This window comes from Parasteatoda tepidariorum, chromosome 11 (genome assembly GCF_982258835.1).
Source record: "Parasteatoda tepidariorum strain Cologne lab strain chromosome 11, Ptep-v5.0, whole genome shotgun sequence".
Classification (NCBI taxonomy): Eukaryota; Metazoa; Arthropoda; class Arachnida; order Araneae; family Theridiidae; genus Parasteatoda; species Parasteatoda tepidariorum.
Window position 1 is genome coordinate 96,679,863 of NC_141765.1, and position 19,439 is coordinate 96,699,301.

General features: G+C 26.7%; 1 pseudogene across 1 annotated transcript in view; it reads left to right on the plus strand.

Annotated features, from left to right (window-relative positions):
* Nucleotides 1–17,625, plus strand: part of LOC147801940 (voltage-dependent calcium channel subunit alpha-2/delta-3-like) — a 76,276-nt pseudogene extending 58,651 nt beyond the window's left edge. The window contains exons 20-29 of the transcript XR_015430229.1: nt 1,521–1,603; nt 3,584–3,607; nt 3,689–3,760; nt 5,517–5,578; nt 7,731–7,810; nt 8,923–8,968; nt 10,870–11,019; nt 12,349–12,430; nt 16,651–16,765; nt 17,387–17,625. The product of XR_015430229.1 is annotated as a voltage-dependent calcium channel subunit alpha-2/delta-3-like (transcript). The remainder of the gene's footprint in view (nt 1–1,520; nt 1,604–3,583; nt 3,608–3,688; nt 3,761–5,516; nt 5,579–7,730; nt 7,811–8,922; nt 8,969–10,869; nt 11,020–12,348; nt 12,431–16,650; nt 16,766–17,386) is intronic.
* The last annotated feature ends 1,814 nt before the right edge of the window (nt 17,626–19,439 follow it).

A 19,439-nucleotide genomic window follows, 5' to 3' on the forward strand; every position in this document is an offset into this window, starting at 1 on the left:
TATTATTTTACGCATTAAGCAAACTGTGTATTTCCTCCTCATATTAGGCACTGTAATAATTATTATATTATAGGCACTAATCTAAATAGGAATGAGAGTTAAAATTTTTGAAGGAGAAAAAAACTTTTGTCTCTTATAGATTAGCTTTATATTTCCTATTTATTGTTTTTATGATTTATTTTCCGACCAATTTTTACTTTTTTTGAGATTTGACAATATAGATTCGAACTTGCATATATGTTATCTATATTAATTCCTTTAGTAGTTTTTTTTAAAAATTATTCTGGAATTAGATATGCTCATAATAAAACATATGATATATGGTAGCAAAATAAGAAAATGGAACGCTTTAATAACTTTTGATCTGAGTTTCGTGTACTACAACATGCCTGCCAAGTCTCCTGTTTTTTTAACGAAGGCTCCTGTATTTTATGACTATCTCCTTTTTACCCATATAGTTTTCCATATCCAAGTTTCTCCATATATGTTGAAGAAATTTTTTGTTGTTGAAAAAATGGCGATAAAATATCCGCTGATGTCAAAAATACTTCTTAGTCCTCAACAGATGGTGCTATTGCCAGTAATGCAGTATATTGAGTGTTAATAGTTTAAGTAATTATAAATCATGATTTAAAAAGATCTTCTTTAGATTAAGATTTATTTACTTATTTTTTACTTCGTTAAAGGTAAGTGCTTATATTATTTCCAATTTTGACTTACATCATTATGCTTGATGTATCAAAACTTTACTTATAGCCTAAAAAAATGTCACTAGTAAAATCTCCATTATTTTATTTCTCCAATGTTGGCAGGTATGCTACAATGCAATCTTAATGATTTGAGAAACTAACTTTAAATACGCTGAAATGCTTGTCAATTTCCTTAAAATTTAAATCAAACACACAAAAATATACTTTCTTTGATTAAACCATAACTTTTTACAGCTCATTGGAATTCTTGGCACTCAAAATATGGGGACAGCTGAAATCTTGAAAAATGATTTCAATGATTAAGAAAGGAGTGTGATTTAGAATTTGGTCCCTTAATATTAATTTGACGTTTTGAATATTTCACCATATCTCTGGAACAAATTAAGAAGTCAAAAACATTTTACACACATACACGTCGAGCTCTCGTTTATCCAAAGTAAAATCTACGTAAAACAAAATAATTAAGCGTCCATTGTACGAGAAGCATCTTTATAACCATTATTTTAGCAGTTTTGAGGGGAAAAAATTAAGTAAAATACATTGCAATGCAATATGTAGATTTTATTGCAGTGCATATTATGTTTACTGTATTTCAGATAGTACTTTGTATAAAAATAATTTTACTAAAGAAAGTAATATAAACAATTTTTTTCTAATGAAGTAATTGAGAAATTAATTGCCTTAAAAATGTAATTGGTTCATTAGTACAGTTTTAGTATGCCAAGACCTTAATAATTTTTTTTAATTGAAGCATTGGATTGAAATGCAATCTTTTGTACTATTCTGGGATGATATGAAATATTTTCTTATAGTTTCAAGAGTTACTTAAGCCAGGATACAGAAATGTCGGCCTAACAGAAGTTGAATTAGTTGACACAAATTCCGGTTTGTATGTAAGTTATTCTTTCCTATTTTTTGTTCTCTGTGTGAATATCCTTGAAAATTTCAATCTTATTAACATAGCCAACTCATATGATTATTTTTTGTCAAAACAAAGTTATAGTTTTAAGTAGCTTTATATAAATTACTCCCTCTGTTTTGAAATACATCAGTAGTCTTTCTCTTTTTTTTTTTTTGACAGTCTTAGTTTAATTGCTTAAATTTGCCACAGTGTTTTGTCTTGTATTATTAAACTCCATATTCAGTCTGATCTTCTTTGTTAAAATTATTTTCTGGTTTGCAACTTTAATTTGACTTGTATTTAGGAATTTATAAAAACCCATAAAAATTTCAGAGTGAAGACGCAATAATGCTGTGAGTTATTGGAAAAAATTAAGAAAATTTGATACTAGTCAATGGATTTTCAACCGTAGCCATTTTTTTAAACATGTTTATGTTTTTTCAAAAAATGAAAATTTTAAGCAATTTAAAAAAGGTGTTGTTATTAATAATTTAAGTCATTTCCCAAAATATGGTAAACGCTGCAGTGTTCATATCTAAAATGAAGAAAAAATTTAAAAAATAAGGCTGCAATAAAGTAATTTTTAGAATATAAAAAAATATTCAGAATAATTCTATGTTTATTTAAAAAAAAATAATAACCTGCTTGCTAATGCACGCGGGTGCATTTTGGACGAAAAAGTGCCAATTCGGTTGCAACTGACAGGCAATTTTTTATTCACAATTTGTTGTACAGTACAGAACCCGTTATCCGGAAATCAGAAAACCGGAAAACCAAAAAACCGGAACGAAATTCGATAAATTTTCCCGCCATTTTCAAAAAACTTTTTTTCCCTTATAAGATTTTAGGATTTTTCTTTCTTTTTTTTAAAGATGTTTACCTTACCGTCATTTTGGAAATAATCATTAGTGTATTACTCCATCGATTTTTCTTCTTTTTAAGATTATTTCCAAAATTTTTATTTATTTATTTGGGTTTAACAATAAAAAAAACGGCTTTTTGCAGCGATTCAGAAAACCGGAAAAATCAGTTATCCGGAATAGCGATGGTCCCGATCGTTCCGGATAATCGGTTCCCTACTGTATTTAGTCGCCTCGTATCCAGTGCTGGCCCTTAATTGTGACTTATATTTCTGTACATTTTTAACTTGTGTAATTCTGTAAAAATTAATGAAAAAGGACAAAAAATTTTATTTTCATGTTACATCTAAAGTTATTCTTCACTATCAAACTTGCTATTTTGAAATATTGACTTGAAACTCACCACTACTCCTTCATTAAAGACTTTTTGTTTGAAAATCTTGTTTTGCATTGCTTGTAGAAGAAATGGGAGACTTTAATCCATAATTCAACTAATACTGGTAGTATTTTTCCTCAATAATCTAGCTGCTGAGAGTTAGGTGCTGTATACACATCGATTTTCTTTATTAGATGGTGTGTGTATATTTAATACTATGTAGTTTAATATATAATTTAATAAATGGTATATTTATCTCTGGAAACAGTTTCCGTTTACTATAAATTGTGTCAGAAAACTGTGTGCTCAAACTGCTATAATTTTAAAAAAAACTCATTATCGAATATTTTAGTAATGGCATTATTTTTACCAAGGATGTACAACAGTGCATAAATGTTCTGGAAAATTCCCTGACTGATCTGGTAATTTAAACTTATAAAATTTAGCAGAGGTTGGAAATTCTATTTCCATGAACATAATAAAACACTTTTATATGAGACTGTGTGTAATTATGGACATAGCATCAAAATTATTACATTTCCTATAAACCCTGAATATTTTAATTTATTACATTTTGTTTGCATGGAATTTTCATTGAAGTAATCTAATCCTTATGATAGATTTGACAGTTATTAATTTGTAATGCTTGCAAATTTATTACTTTTTGTATGTGTTCATAATCAATTGTTTATTTTTCTTTTTAACTGCAACTTGTATTTTTTATGTCTGTTCCAAGGAATTTGAAGATCAGTTGCTAATAGTAAGTATGAAATTTTATTTTATTTTAAAATTACTTTTAAAACTGGTTTCCGTTACTAATGAACTTTTTATGTTGTTTCAGATAAGAAAAAACATGGTAGACAGAAGAATAGGTTGGGGGAAAATGGCTGTAAAAATTCCAATTGAAGGCTTTGTAAGTAGTTCTCCTTAATTAATTGTCAATAAAATTTGAAATTTTTTATGACATCAAGTAACCAGAGAAGTTTTGCAACTTTTTTTATGTCACTCAATTTTTTTTTAGTGTTGTATTCACTTAGCTTCGACATTTTCCCCAGTTTTTGTTGGTGTGCTCAAATTGTTTCCTCAGAAAAATGGAACTTATTTAATTTCAGAGAAACCCTTTTTGTTAGTTACCCTTTTCCTTTTAACAATGACTTAAGACTGGAAGGAATTTGAGATACCCTTGTGTAGTATTTCACCTTAATGTTTTATGCAGCAATGTTATGTTTTATAAAGCAATAGAAGTTAAAATAATACTTTAAAAATGTTTAAATGGCCTTAGATCAGTATGCGTAAAGAGACATACAAAACTACTCCTGTGCAAAACTATTAGATGCCCAATCCTTATCTATACATCTGAAACTTAGACTCTCCCGAAGAAAGAAGCTTATGTTAACCATCTGTGGAAAAAAAAAACATCTTGCAAACCATTTTTGGCAAAGTCAAAGAGGGCACTTTCTACAGAAATTTTCATAATTTATGAGGACATAGATATAATAAAATTTGAACAATGAGATTTGTTGGGCACATTTGTTTAGATACAACTAGTCCAACTCATAAGATATTCTTACACAAACCAGTTGTTAGTAAAGCTAGAGGACATCCAAAACTTGAATGACTCAATCATTGGGATTTTAAAATAATCAGCATTTCGAACTAGTAAGATCTGGTGACAAGAAAAATGACATGGAGAAATTTTCTAGAGAAGACTATGTCCCACCCTGGGCTGTCGTGCCAATGATGATGATGTCATTAACTAAAACTTCTTATGGGGAAAATGTAGCCAGTCCAAGTGTATTGAAATTAGCTCAACTCAAACTAGTGAGCTCAAACTCACTCTTTGAGAGTAATCCCAAAATCTTTTGATTTGAGCAAAAGATTTGATAAGAAAAAACGCTGAGAATTTCTTAAAAGCTATTTATAAGGCCAATATTTACTGACATATAGAATACATTATTTAAAATTAAATATTTTCAGGCCGTGATATTAAAAATTTCTAAATTCTTAATGCTCTTTGCATATATTTTATACCAAATAACTTAACTAAACAGATTCTTGTATGTAGAAAAAAAATATATTTAAATTTTATAGGAAGTTCTCCATTAGTTTCTGAAAACTTTTTTTTGTTTTGTTATAATGCTGGTATCGGGGTTTGGTTGAGCCTGTCTCATCTGTAATGCATGCAAGTAATGTTATTTGCAATTCGCCTCATCTAAACGAAACTAAAGTTTTCTAGTTGCTTAGCAATTTCTAAGAAACTGTTTACATTTTATTCTGTCACAGATTTACTTGCTGGAGAAAAAAAATTAAAGTAAATTACAATTTTTTTTGAACATGAATTTTTTTATTAAAATATTATTCATAACCATATTTAATTATTAAAAAAAAATTTATAAAGATAATAATGATAACAAATAATGTATTATTTTTCCCAATAGATTTCATAAATTAAATTTTTGCATTCTTTTAATTTGTGATAATGAAGTGATCTAATATGATCCTAGAATTATCTTGCTATTTAGCAATCGATTAAGATTTTAATATAATTCATTTTTATGAATTTTTCTTACCTTTATTACTGCTTTTGTTTATTATACAAATAATTTTGCTGTTTCCTTGGGTTTTTTACTTTGTTACTTATTTTAATGTTCTTTTTTTATCTGGAGCAGAAAAGAATTGTTACTCGGAATAATTCTTACTACTATGGACCTATTGATGACACTCCTTTTTCGTAAGTGTTTGAGTCTTCCTTCATATTGTCTCCAGAAATAGTTATTGTCTAGTTTCTATGTTGTTATGTTTCTCATATTTTATTAATATTGTTTATTTTCCTTTAAACTCTTCTATAGTAAAGTTAGCATGCTTCCCTTTATGATATTTTCTTCAAAAGTATTTTATTGTAATTATGATTATAGTATAAGAAATAGTGTAGAATGGCGAAGCAATTCTCCTGGGTAGAGACCTAGAGCCAGATCACTCCTAAGCTTTATTTTCCTTGGTGCTGTAGCCCTAAATTTCCCCCATTGTGCTAATGCTATCACAGCACCCCCACCCACCCTGTTTCAACCTTCTGGCCACTGCCTAATTTTCTTAAATTACTTTTCCCATTGTGCCTAGTACCTACCATTTAACTGTAAAGGTAAACCTTAACAAGCTCAAATACCTGGATCGACGCATATTCCATTGTCGATCGTGCTCGAAGTAAGATTTAGCTTAGACTTAAATTTATGCAGCCTAATTCATTTGGATAAGTTAATCACTTTTACATATAATAAGAAATAGATTTATTATAGAGTGTACGTAGAGGGGAGCAGATGCTTCATCTGAGGTTCCCTCTGTCACAATGGAATTTGTGAACATTCCAGTGTCTCTTCCAAAATAATGATAAAAATTGAGAGAATTGTTTTTAAATAAAATAAGTTCCCTTTGAACGAATCTATTCTCCTTCATCTCCACACTTGCAGGGATAGTCTCAACATGGAAGTGGGAATTGACCACTGGTCAATCCTAGTGTGATGTTTTTTATGATGCTGCCCCCTGTCTTGGGATTTTATAGCCAACAGTGGCTTCCTTGCTACTGCTCCTTTTTGTTAGAATCAAAGCAGTGACAGCTCTATCATACTCATGCATCAATGTTTCAGAAATTTCATCGTGTCCTACAAACATTCAAGAAACCTGCTGCATTGTAACTACATTGTCTGTTACCCAAGTTGTGGTAGAAAAGCTATTCTTGTAATTTAATGAATTAAGATCAGTTCTAAATGAAAGTTTATTAGATTCAATTATTTTCTTAAGAATGAACAACTATCTGAACTGGGAATTATACTAAATTTATATTTTAAGTGTGAGCTGATGATTACGTTTTTTATTTTATTTATTTGCTTATTTTGTTTCTCTTTGTAATAAAAGTTTCAAATCTGAAATTAAAAATCACATATAAATATATATTAAAATTGTTGGAGCCTTAGCGAAGCCAAAGCATTAAAAAATTTTCTGTTATGAGTCCCTTTCCGAGCGATTGATGAGTGTTAGAAAACAGGAGGCAGAGTCTTTTACTATATCTGATGCCCCTATATCTATACTAAAAGTTCCATTCAATGTACACTTCACAATTTTTTTACTCATTTACGGTAATGAAAAGTTTTATTACATTCAATTTCAGAATATCTCTAGACTTTGTAAGGTCTTAGGCACAACATTTAGCAGGTCCTGAAGTGTTCTCTTTCTCTGCTGTCCCTAAGAAAATAAATCATTTAGGACCCAAGATTTTTGCCAATATTTTCAAAATAAATATGGATATTTTTCTTTTCCAAATTCCAGTCCTTAAAACTAACAGCATTTTATTGTAGCATTTATCATACATTTTATCGTAGCATAACATTTTATCGACTTTTATTCTTCAAATTTCATCATTCTCTCTCATAGAAGTATGGAATTTTGTCTACAAGGGTTTGTTCAAATAATTATGTAAAGATATAGAAATAAAAATTTTCTAATTCTATAATTTTAACTGAGAGTTAAAGCTTAACTTCTTGGAATATGCAGGATAGATGTTTATTCCTGATATTTGAGCACCCAAAAATTTTGATTTTCTACATTACTTTATTTCTGGAAAAAAGAAGAAAAAAAATCATTATTGGTATTAGCAATTGTGAAAGTTAATAACAAAATGCTAGTTGTCCATGAAAGTTATTCAAAATAAATATGAAAAATTCTATTACCAAATGGAAAAAACAAAATAGAAAAATTTGTTTTGAATTCTTAACTTCTATTTTGTTGCCATCTGTTTCGATTCTTTCATGCTGAAAATTTAAGTTTTCTATATTACTGTTATTACTTATCAAAGTGTTGACGAAACATTTTTATTTTATTGTATCTTATAGATTAGCTGTTTCTTTGCCTGAACCTTATGGCCATTATAGAGTAATCGGAAAAGTTGAAGTGAAAAGAAAAGAAGAAGATTGTAGGTGTTACTTTTTGTCACCAAAATTATATTTTATTATGTAATTTTTCAATATTTGAAAGCATTTAGATTTTAGGGATAAAAACATTTTGATTATAAAATATTTAGATATTAATTCAATTTTAGAATGTGTTTTAGGATTCTATTTAAACATAAACCTATATGCATATAAGAAGCAAAAATCGAGACATAGTTTATAAGCATTTAGGTAATGATAGAAACAGCTTTATATTATACTTTAACCTTTTTATTATTTTTGTGCTACTTTTAGTTATGGAAAAACATATGTATATTTATAATGACCAATGCATCAGCAATTTTTACATACAGGATATTACTTCAAATTTATGTATCTATCTCTGTTGAATTAGGATCAAAATTATAAAATATTTGGATAATTGAAAAAATTTAAAACTCACGCAACATGAGCTTCCTTGGATAAAAAGTATGATTAACATAAATAATTCATTTTTTGATTAGTTGTTCTCTCTCAAAAGTTAAAACTTAATATTTAATATTCTATTATACTTAGCATGACCTAATAAGATTTCATTTGTTATTTGCTGAATACCTATTAGATTGTCACAATAATTTTGTTTTTTAATAGTTTACTATCTGTTATTTTCTACTTTTGACATTTGTTTTCTATTTAAACTCTTCCTCGTATTATCAACAAACAATGCATTTTCATTAATTTGTTATTTTTTAACTATTTTATGAGGATTATAAGTTCAAATTTCTTTAATGTGCACAATCTTGCTGATGGAAAACCTTTTTCGACTTGCATGCAGAAGAAAGAAAGTTATAATTGATCATAGAGATTAATCATTTGTCTAAATAATGTTTGGAGAGTTACTATTATTTTAACACATTGACTAGTTTAAACTATCTTTCCATAAGTAAAGAAAAGGTGCTGAATTTTTTATACTCCTTTTCTTCATGGTCTATATTTATTTATGTTTAGAAAATCAAAACTAATGTAAAATTCTTCTACTTTTTTTTATGTCTTCATAATTTAACTTTTTTTAAATAAAATTTTCATTTCAAATCATTCTTGTATTTTTATTTTTAATTTGTTTGACCGTTCACATAAATTATTTTCTTTGTTTTAGGGATGGACTATTTTCGTGGTGATAACTGGCGAGTCCATCCTGATTGGTAAATATCGAGATTCAAACTCAAATTAACATGCTAATACTATTTATTCATTTATTATTATTACTTTCTCTCTGTTTATTAAGTCATTGTGAATAAACTTACCAAAAGCATGTATCCCTTAAAATTTTTAGAAATATTTTTTGAAATTCTTCATGCATTGATAATGAATGCATTAACTCTGCCCATGAATCTTTTTTAAGGATACAAAAATATTTTTAATTTTAGTCATATACTATATCTTTGTTTATAAATTTGTGCATTTTGAAGAAAAATTCAATTGATAATTAGATGTTCTTATTTTCTTTGAAAATTACAATAGACTGAGTTCTAATTATTTCATTTTTATTCGTGTTTTATTGAACAATTTTCATTTTTAATAATGTTTTAATTCAACAGTTTTAACCAATCAACTTTTAGGCTGAAGTGTTTTAGTTAAATTTAAAAAACTAAAAGGGTGATAAGTAGCTAATGCACAGCTCTATACTTTGCAAAAGTTTTTATTAATGAACAAGGGGTTTGCAAACCCTGCTCACCTTTGCTCTTCAACCCATGCAGGGCCTGTGCTAAGTATTTGCCACCTCACAAAATGTGATAAAATCGTGAATTTGATGAATTAAATTGTGTTTTGCCAAATTATTTTTTCCACTGGAAAGAAAAATTTATATTTAACTCGACCCTCAAAATGAATTTTTCTAAACAAATCAATATTTTTATTCAATTGCGGTAATTTTCGGGGATGCGCAACATAACCAATTAGAATTGGGTCCAAATAATATAAGCTTAAAACAAATTACCGTAAAATAATTTTCTGTGAGAAAAAAAATGAATCATGAAAATTTAAGATTTGCATTTGGCAAAGACTTCGAAAAATTGGCAAATACTTAAGATATTTGGTTAATTTACTGGCTAATAACTTGAAATCTTTATCGCAGGCCCTGCCATGGAATAATTTTCTCTGTTAATTCTTTTGAATCATCTCACAAACAACTTGTTTAGCTTGCTGACTAGATAATGAAGCATAATAGTATATTATTCTTATTCATGCAGTATTTCAAGGACTATACTCTGGCTGCAAATGTATGCTTGAAAAAAGTTATTTCCTTCCTTTATACAAACATTCTGAATTGAATTTATCAAGTAGTAATAAAAAACTATTGTTGTAATTTTTTTTAATAACTTAAATTATTTACTAATAGTTATTATGATCAGTTACAAATAATATCATAATCGTTTGTATAATTTAAAATTAACAATTCGGCACTGGCAACTTATGCTGACTTGCCATTTTTTATTTATTTTGGGAATGACACACTTTAAATTTTTAAAAATTCTACATTTCCACTTAACAAAGGCATAAAACTTTTCTTTCATATGTGTTTAATTTTGTTTAACTTAGATATCCAAAATATAAGTTTGAAAATGACTAGTGCAAGTCATGGAAATGTTTTGCATTTACTTCTGTCTTTCTTGCATATTTCAATCATCTGTATTTTACTGATTTCTTAACTGAATGAAAAGGAACATAATTCCACACATTTAGGCCTAAAAAATTTATTCAAAAATTTTCATTTATGTCGCGATAAATAGTGGCGAAAACTGAATTATTCTATGACTTTTGGTCCTGATCCTCAAATTTCATTAAGTCATTGCTATTTAACTTAGTGCTCGCGATCAGGAATTATTCGTGTTTCGTTTCTTGATGCAATTGAGGCATTGTTGTTGCCAACAGAAAGAAACGAATCCGTCCCTTTTTTTAGGGTTATGTTAGCCTTTTATGCGTACAAAGTATTCATTTACAGATGTATATTTATTCCAATTCTGTATTTTTTTACACTTAATTTTCTACTGTTTACCATTTTTTCATTATGTAATACATTTTTGTTAATTTCTGTTTATATTAGGGTATATTGTGAAAACCCCCAAAAAGAGGATGATGGTTATACATCTGCTGAAGACAGTATTAGAACGTTTTTAACTGACTCTCTTGCTAATCAAAATTTTAGATGGAGAACAAGCACCACCCGTCCTTCCAATATTTGACTAACCAATATGTGAGTGTATAAATGTTTATTTGATTTCGTAGGTATTAAATAATTATTTGTTTGAATAAAACTATTTGCTTTAACTAAAAACTTTTATAAATTTTTAGTTTCTTTGCCATTAAATCTTTATGTATCAATGTAACATTGAAAATTTCTCGTTTTGAACCCATTCTTATTTTATATTTATTTAATTTTGTAGATATTAAATAATTATTTGTTTTAATGAAACAATTTGTTTTGACTAAAAACTTTTATAAATTTTTAGTTTCTTTGCCATTAAATCTTTATGTATCAATATAACAATTGATACATAATATTGATTTATTTGAGAAATAAGCACTTAGTTATGTAATACAGTTTAACAGTTGTAAAATTTCTCTTTGTTAACCAATTCTAAAACCATAAAAAATGAGGTCACTTTCAAGTAAGAAAACTGTAGTATTTGGAAGAACATTTGTTTTCTATATTGCATAATAGCTCATAACAAGACATAAAAACAAAATCAGGAACATACTAATGTCTTGAGGACAGACATTTATGTAATTTAAATAATCACTTCAAGAAAATTAAGACATAATTAATTCAACTGGATAACTGGTTCTTAAACGGGTTAAATTTAAAAAACACTAGCTTAGTAAAGTTATTTGTAGAATCAATAAAAATCAAAGTTTTGAAGAAAAAAATATCTGTTTTATAAACTTATTGCAAATGTTACATTTTTAAATTTATATCTTTAAAATTAACTATTATACCTGCACTGATTGTTGAAACGATGGATAGATGAATATATTTTTTTCTGATTGGAAGATATAACAATTATTTAATATTAAATTTAAAATTATGGAACACTAGAGCTCTGTTTATTCCTGTTGAGCTCATACTATATTTTAATTAAAAAACTTAAATAAAGTTTGCTATTTATTATTTGTTTAATTTTTGCATATTAATAAAAATTGTAAATTGTTTGCTTTGTAGCTGCAGTTAAATTATTGAAATTGTGAAAATTTCTGATCTACAACACACATAAATATATTTTGCAATAAAAAACGGTTTTTGAATTATTTAAAGGAACATTTTGCTAGTTGCACCCCCTGAGAAAAATTTCTGCTGATGCCCTTAACTCCTAGGTGACTTTCACTAACTACTGATTGGAAGCAAACGTATTACATTTATTAATATTACTTTTAACTATCTTCAAATTTATCTATATTATTATGACATTGCCAAAAAAGCAAACCCACTGCTTTTATTCTTTGTTTTGGAACTGAAAAATATTTCTTTCTGTTATGGTTAGCCTATAAAAATTGAAATCATTAAATATTTCCTTCTTTGTTTTAGGTGAAAAAGATTTAATACAAAGTCTGGTGTTTGATGCTAAAGCAACTTCTGTTGAATGTGAAAAAATGACTTCAATGGATGAGTAAGCAATAATTTTTTCATATTATTGATAAATCATAAGAATGAAACATATTCTTCATGAAGAAACAATTATAATAATTGATAAAGAATTTAACGAAAAGATTATTCTTTTATCAGCTTCCTTCAACATTTTTAATTTTTGTTTGAAACGTATGATGTTTACATTGGTTACAGGCAGCCATTTTCGTTAAATAACATACCTCCAAAGAAATACTTAGCAAAAATAAAATTAAGAAGAATGTTATAAATACTATGAGTTTTTATTCCAAAATAAGCCACTTAATCACATTACAAAAGAGTAAATGCCACCTTCAAATGAAAAAAACAAGATTCATGAATTAATTGAACGTTTGTACAGAAATTTATAAATGTTATGAATGCAAACAGGTGTGACTCCGATTTTCGTATAGGAACACAATATATGCTTCAAAATCTCTATAATGAAAAGTTATCAATATTTCACCCTCTTTTTGACTATAAAGTAGACCTGACTACTTAGGGTAAGAATAAAGTGTCCTTTTTTTGATTTATAGAGATTTATTGGCATAAAACTATTATAATATAACATCAAACTAAATATTAGCTTGAATTATTTCCTGGAGAGAATGTTTACTTCAAAAGCGCATAATAATATTTAACCTCTGTTTTTGAAGTAATTTTCTTAGAATTAAGCAAAAAGATAAAATTTCAGGTGCTATATTAAAATGAACAGTTCAGTTCGGGCTCTCTGGTGGACATTACAATAACATTACGTCTATGGAATCGAAAAGCTTGTGATACTTCATATATTGGTCGTTAAAATGGAAGGGTTGTAGTAATAGAGAGAGTTGTGCTAACGAGCGTTAATTGTCTTAATTTTTACTAGTCAGCAAAACTAAGAAAGTTGAATGCTAGTTCTGAGCACTAACATATTTTTACAAAATTTTAAGCAAACTTCTTGTCCTGGTATTATTTTCAGTAAATAAACGTCTTGATTTGGATTATTTTATGCTAATTTTTTTATTTCTGTTACTTCACTTAATTTTTCATTTTTCTCTTCTACTAGCTGTATTCCAATGAAGTAGTTTTGTTTGTCAAACATTATGTTTGAAATAATTTTGCAAAATTTTATTATTCTCTTATCAATAAGCTCTTTAAAGAAATAAAAAAATAAAAACTGAAATCTGTAAAATATTTTTTTTTAAATGTTTATCAAATCTGTGATCATTATGCCTGATTATAGGGTTGCCACAGACGACCAAAATGCAACTATTTGCAACTATTTTAGGCGTAGGCGACTATGGCAACTTTTCTTGCCTGAAAAGGCTAAAAAAGCAACTATTTTCAAGAAAAGGAAACTATTGGGTGACTTTTCTGTACTCCTAGAAATGTTTTTTTTTTCAAGCATAAATTGGTGAAAGAAAATAAAAAATGAATAAAAAACAAAAAATGTTAAAAATTTTGAATTGCAAATTTGAGTCTTCACTTTTTAATTCGTTCAATCTGCACAAATTCCATTGTAAGTCTATTTCATATCTCGATCACCTTTTTAATGATTATCACTAAAAAATTCTGCATGATTTTTTAAATTTTTTTTAAAAAAAAAAAAAAGAAATTTTAACGGTATTACAATGCGTGAATTTCGAATTTTAGTAATCACTTTATATATATATATATATATATATAAACATTTATATGAAAATTATCATATTTGCCACCAACTTGACTGAATGGATGATGGTATATGACAATTAAGTCATTAACAAAATTTTAGTCATATTTTTGATGAATTTTTGTTCTTATTAGGCAACTATTTTCCTAGTTTTTGGCTACTATTTTCATGCTTTAGGCTACTAAAAGCAACTATTTTGTTCATTTTTTTCTGTGGCAACCCTGGGTATGTTTTCAACCTTGAATTCCCAAAATAGAATACCTCTACGCTTACTCTTTAACAAAGACATTTTATGAAACCGAAAGAGTTTTAATTCTTTTATTAATACAAAAGTATTTATAATTTTTGTATTATATATATATATATTCTTGAATTTCCTCTTTCTTACTTTCCAACTGCTCTCATCCCTGATTCTTAAAATATAAAACAATTTTTAAAAAGTTAGCATTTTATAAGTTCTACTATCTTTATTCTCTACTATCATTATTTAAGTAAAGATTTTTGATATCATTTTTTTAAAATAAATTGATAATTTACTTATGAGCTCATTGTTATAAAAAAATTTCTAAATTGAATATTTCACATACATTCTTTCTTTTAAACTAAGTCATTTATCTAAATGTTGTAAATATTTTCAAATTTCGTTTAACAACAAGTGTTTATTTCTAAACACAGATAAATATTAAAAGTAATATTTATTGCATTTGTAAATTTTTAGTATATCATGAGTTTTGTTAATATATCATAGGTATCACAAGTTTTTCATATCATCTTTGAATTATATCACTTATTTTTTTTAAAAGAAATGAGTCTGTGTTCTTAAGCTTTATAATTAGTTTTTTTTTTAATTTTTTATTACCTACTACTTGTTAGTTTCTAAAATTATTTTCATAATTTGTTTTTCAATGAGAAGTTTCATATTATGTATTTTGTGAATTTGCTGTTTATTTATACGTGAAGAAGATGGTGTTTTGGCTGAAGTTTTCAGTTTTTCACCTGCCTAATATTATACCCAACTACAATTTTTGTGTTGATGAATTTTTTTAACAAAATATAATTATAATTTAAATGTAAGTATAATTTTTAAAGATAAGTTTTAATTAAGGAAATAATTACTTTAAACCTCAGTGATTTTAAAACAATATTTAAATTGCAATTTTTATTCTGATCATATGATTCATTTTTTATGATTGGCCATGAGAAACATAAAGAAAATATCGGGTGTTGCAACTTTAAAAAATTGAAGGAGAAGAAATTTATGTTAGGAAATTTGTTAATAAAGACTTTTTAAACTATGATCTAAATTAGCTTTCAAATTTATTTTTGATGTATCTAGAGAAAAAATTCTATACCTTGAAGGGAAATTTATTTCAAAAAACAGTAATTATTTTGACACATCAGTTCACTGAGTTTACTTCATTGCTCACTGAGATCTGTATTATTTATTATAATGAATTCATGAATTAAGTGTAAATAATTACCCTATTTTTATTCAATATATGATTTTAAACTATCCATTTTTTTTGTAAATGTTTTACACAATGAATGTAAATGTTTAGTATTATTTTAGTATTAAATGAGAAAACAAGACTCACAAAGAGTATTATGAAAATATTTCTAAATTTAATATACTTCTATTTTTATGAGATAATAGCAAAGTTGATATTTCCAAAAGAAATTTTCATTTATGTAAAAAAAAATCTTTGGGGGGGGGGGAGTTTTTTCAGGAAAAAAAAACATTATTTGACGAAATTTTTTAAATGCTTTATGTGTATTTTTAATAGGTTATTTGTCTTAATTAAGGACAATTGCTTGTTACCTAATCGTTCCCCCGTTGGGTCAATATTATTTTTTAGCTATTTTTTGTTAAATTAAATTTGATTTTTTTTTTGTTCAGAATTTGTTTTTATTATTGTAATTTTTTTATTTAAAAATGTTTAGCAAAAATCTGCATTACTCGCAAAAAGAAATCTTATGGGTAACTTCTGTGTCTAGAGCAGCCATTTTTACTAAATATTCAGATTGCATTTTTAATCTCTAGAATGCAATTGTTATATATATATATATATATATATATATATATATATATATATATATATATATATATATATATATATATATATATATATATATATATATATAATATATATATATATATATATATATATATATATATATATATATATATTCAAAATGAAGATAAAACAAAGGATAATAATAGACATAGGAAGAAATAAAGGGGGGAATAATAAAGAGAGAAAAAGTTATTTCTCCCTTTTTTTTTCTTTTCTTCTTATGTCTATTATTTTCCTTTGTTTTATCTTTATTTTGAACTTATCTAATGAGTTCTGTTTACTTGCAGCTTATGCACAATAAATGAAAGTTATTGTTTTTCTTAACTTTCTTCGTGTTTTCTTGTATTTATTTATTTTGTTGTGTGTGTGTATATATATATATATATTATTGCTGATTCAATGTGTTGAACTGTTTTATTCATTACACTATAAAACTTAACATTATAATTTTATAACTTGTAATATTTCATTACAGCTATATATTGTTTCTTTTAGGAATTGGTGTATAATCAGAGAAATATTTTTCCAATGATAGTAAAATCTCGTGAACTTACTGAAAATATTCTTTGTAAAATCAAAACTATATTTTCTAATCTTGGAGATGCCAAAGGTATGTTTTTTTTAAGATAAATTCATTGCAGTTTTGAATATAAACAGTAAGGGCTAATAATGTATAGGTAGAATCCTTTTTATTTATCTACGATTATTTTTTTAATATATTTGACTTATTCAATTTGATTTTTAAAATTCATTTTAAATTGCGATTTTTGGGAATTTCTATTCTTATTAGGCATGTGTTTCTTCTGTTAATTTGCAGAATTCCGCGATTCTCAAGATTATTGATTAACGGACTTTCGTAAATCAATAATTTATATTTCAACAAAATTTTCTCGGAATTTCGCTAATCAAAAATTTTAATTTCACCACTTACACAAAATCTCCTTAACAGGAAATTTATACCTCCTTTACAAGCACCTTTTTTTTTTTCATTCGCTTTGAAGAATATCTCTGTGCCATAACAAGTCAAAATTTAGTCATTAATTTTGTTATATGTATTAGATATAATTGTAAATATTTTAAATTCATAAAAAATAATTAAGCTCTTCATTATTTGGCATAGTTGTCAGATATTAATATAATTTATGTCTTAGATTAGATTCTGACCCACTGCAGAACTTTAAGGTAACATGATTTAAATTTTTTTATCAAGAAAAATGCTTCTATTTTACAGCTGAATAAGCAGACAAGACTTTTAGCTGCTCCTTTTCTCAGGATGTTGCCACTAGTAGCTGTCATAAACCTTATGTGATTGCACCATCATAGAGTCAAGCTGTCTACCAATACTCTTTGTATATTGTATAAGAACTTTTTTTTTTGTGTCCTATTTTGTACTTTTTACATATATGCTGTACTCTTACTTACCACTAAAAAATAAATAAAAAGGTAAAAATAAAAATTATCAAAAGAAAATGTATCTCATTTATTTATCATTTCTTGAAGATTAAGGGAAAGCTGCTATTTTATAGAATATCTATCCAAGGTACTTAGTTCACTTTATATACAAGCTTACTACTATTTCACTGCAACTGTTTCAGTTGAAATAAATTTCAATTTAGAATTTAATGCTACTGTATTTAATTTAAAACTTCTTAAATTTAGAAAATATGTCCAATAGTACGTTAGTAGAAGTCATTTGATTGAAACACTGATAAGTATTGAACAATAGAACACTTGACTTGAAGAAAAGCCACAGTTTTGGGAAACTAACTTTTATTGAAGAACACAACAATTTTGTGTCACTTGGATGATTGTTCTCTCTCTAAAAATTAAATATTGTACCCTCTTTCCCTGCCTAAGATCTGTTTTTATCCTTCCTCTCGGCAACGACGTTAGATATATATAAAAGAATGCATCAACGTGACACATCAAAAAAAAAGCAAGATACTAAAAGAAAGATCCAGAACAGATTTAAAAAGACATTGTTACCTCAAAAGGCATAATATAGAATTTATCATTTAATTCAGTCAATTGAGCATAAAAATATTATACAATTGTATAAACTTAAAATACAATATTCTGTTAATCTTTAAAGACATTCTAATTTATAAAATTTGAAACACAAGAAAGATTTTTTTTTTAAAGTAGCTGACTCAATTTTAACTGTTAGTCTTTAAGATGACTTTGTATGAATGATGTGCCAGATATTCCAAAGATTAATATTTTTCAGAAATATTATTTCAATGCCCACCACTTTTGGCAACATATGGCACGTGACAGGCACTATTGTTTATTTCTGTTTTGTGGGTCCCACTAAGGTGGATCAACGTCACCATTAAAAGGACAGATAGATTACACCTATGCACTAAGCAGGATTCGAACCCAGAACCTGCCTGGTACAAGACCAATTACAGCGTGGTCAACACTTTAAAAAGCATAAAACACCATATTTGAATTAATTTATTAACACAGAAACTGTTCTACACGAACAGTTTCTGTGTTAATAAATTCAATTAAAAACGCAGTGTGTTAATAAAATCGATTAAAAACACAATAAAATTGGACATATATCCAAATTTTAGTACAGTATTTATTTCAAATCAATGCTTGAAATAGGTTAGGATCAGTGACTTTGATTTTGAACCAATATGAAATTTAAACATAAAATGCCAATTCTCTACATGTAATTATATTCTTCTCAACAAAAATTACAAATTCAATAGTATACAAATCTTACTTTCTGCCTTAAATTAATTGTTATAAAAATAAAAGTTGTGTTACCTGCCATAGTAGGCAAAAAAGAAACGAAACTTGATTTGCAGAATTTTTAAAAACAGCTGTACAAAAACAGCTCCTTTTTTTAAATTAACTTTTATTGAGTACACACTTAAGTACATTAATATTGATAAAAGTGATCCAGAAATTAAGCACTTAATGTACTTTTTATCACCATTTAAAATATAATTGATTTATTCTAAGAAGAAAGAATACAGTTTTCCACTTTATTAAAAAAAACAAAGCACTATTAATTCAGGTTACGAAGTAGCAGTTAAGCATAAGCAAATAATTCATATAATGAGCATTAAACGGTTCAACTCTATTTAAGTTGATTTGAAATGAGGTCCTGAATCTCCAAAGACAGTATTTGGGGCTTTTAACAAGTAATAAAGGAATAGAGTATAAATGCCCTTTTAACACAAAAAAGACAGTCTTACAGTAACAATATTTTATGAAATCAGACACAAAAATGCACTTTCTCTGAGTAAACCAACTTTTTTTTTTTTTTA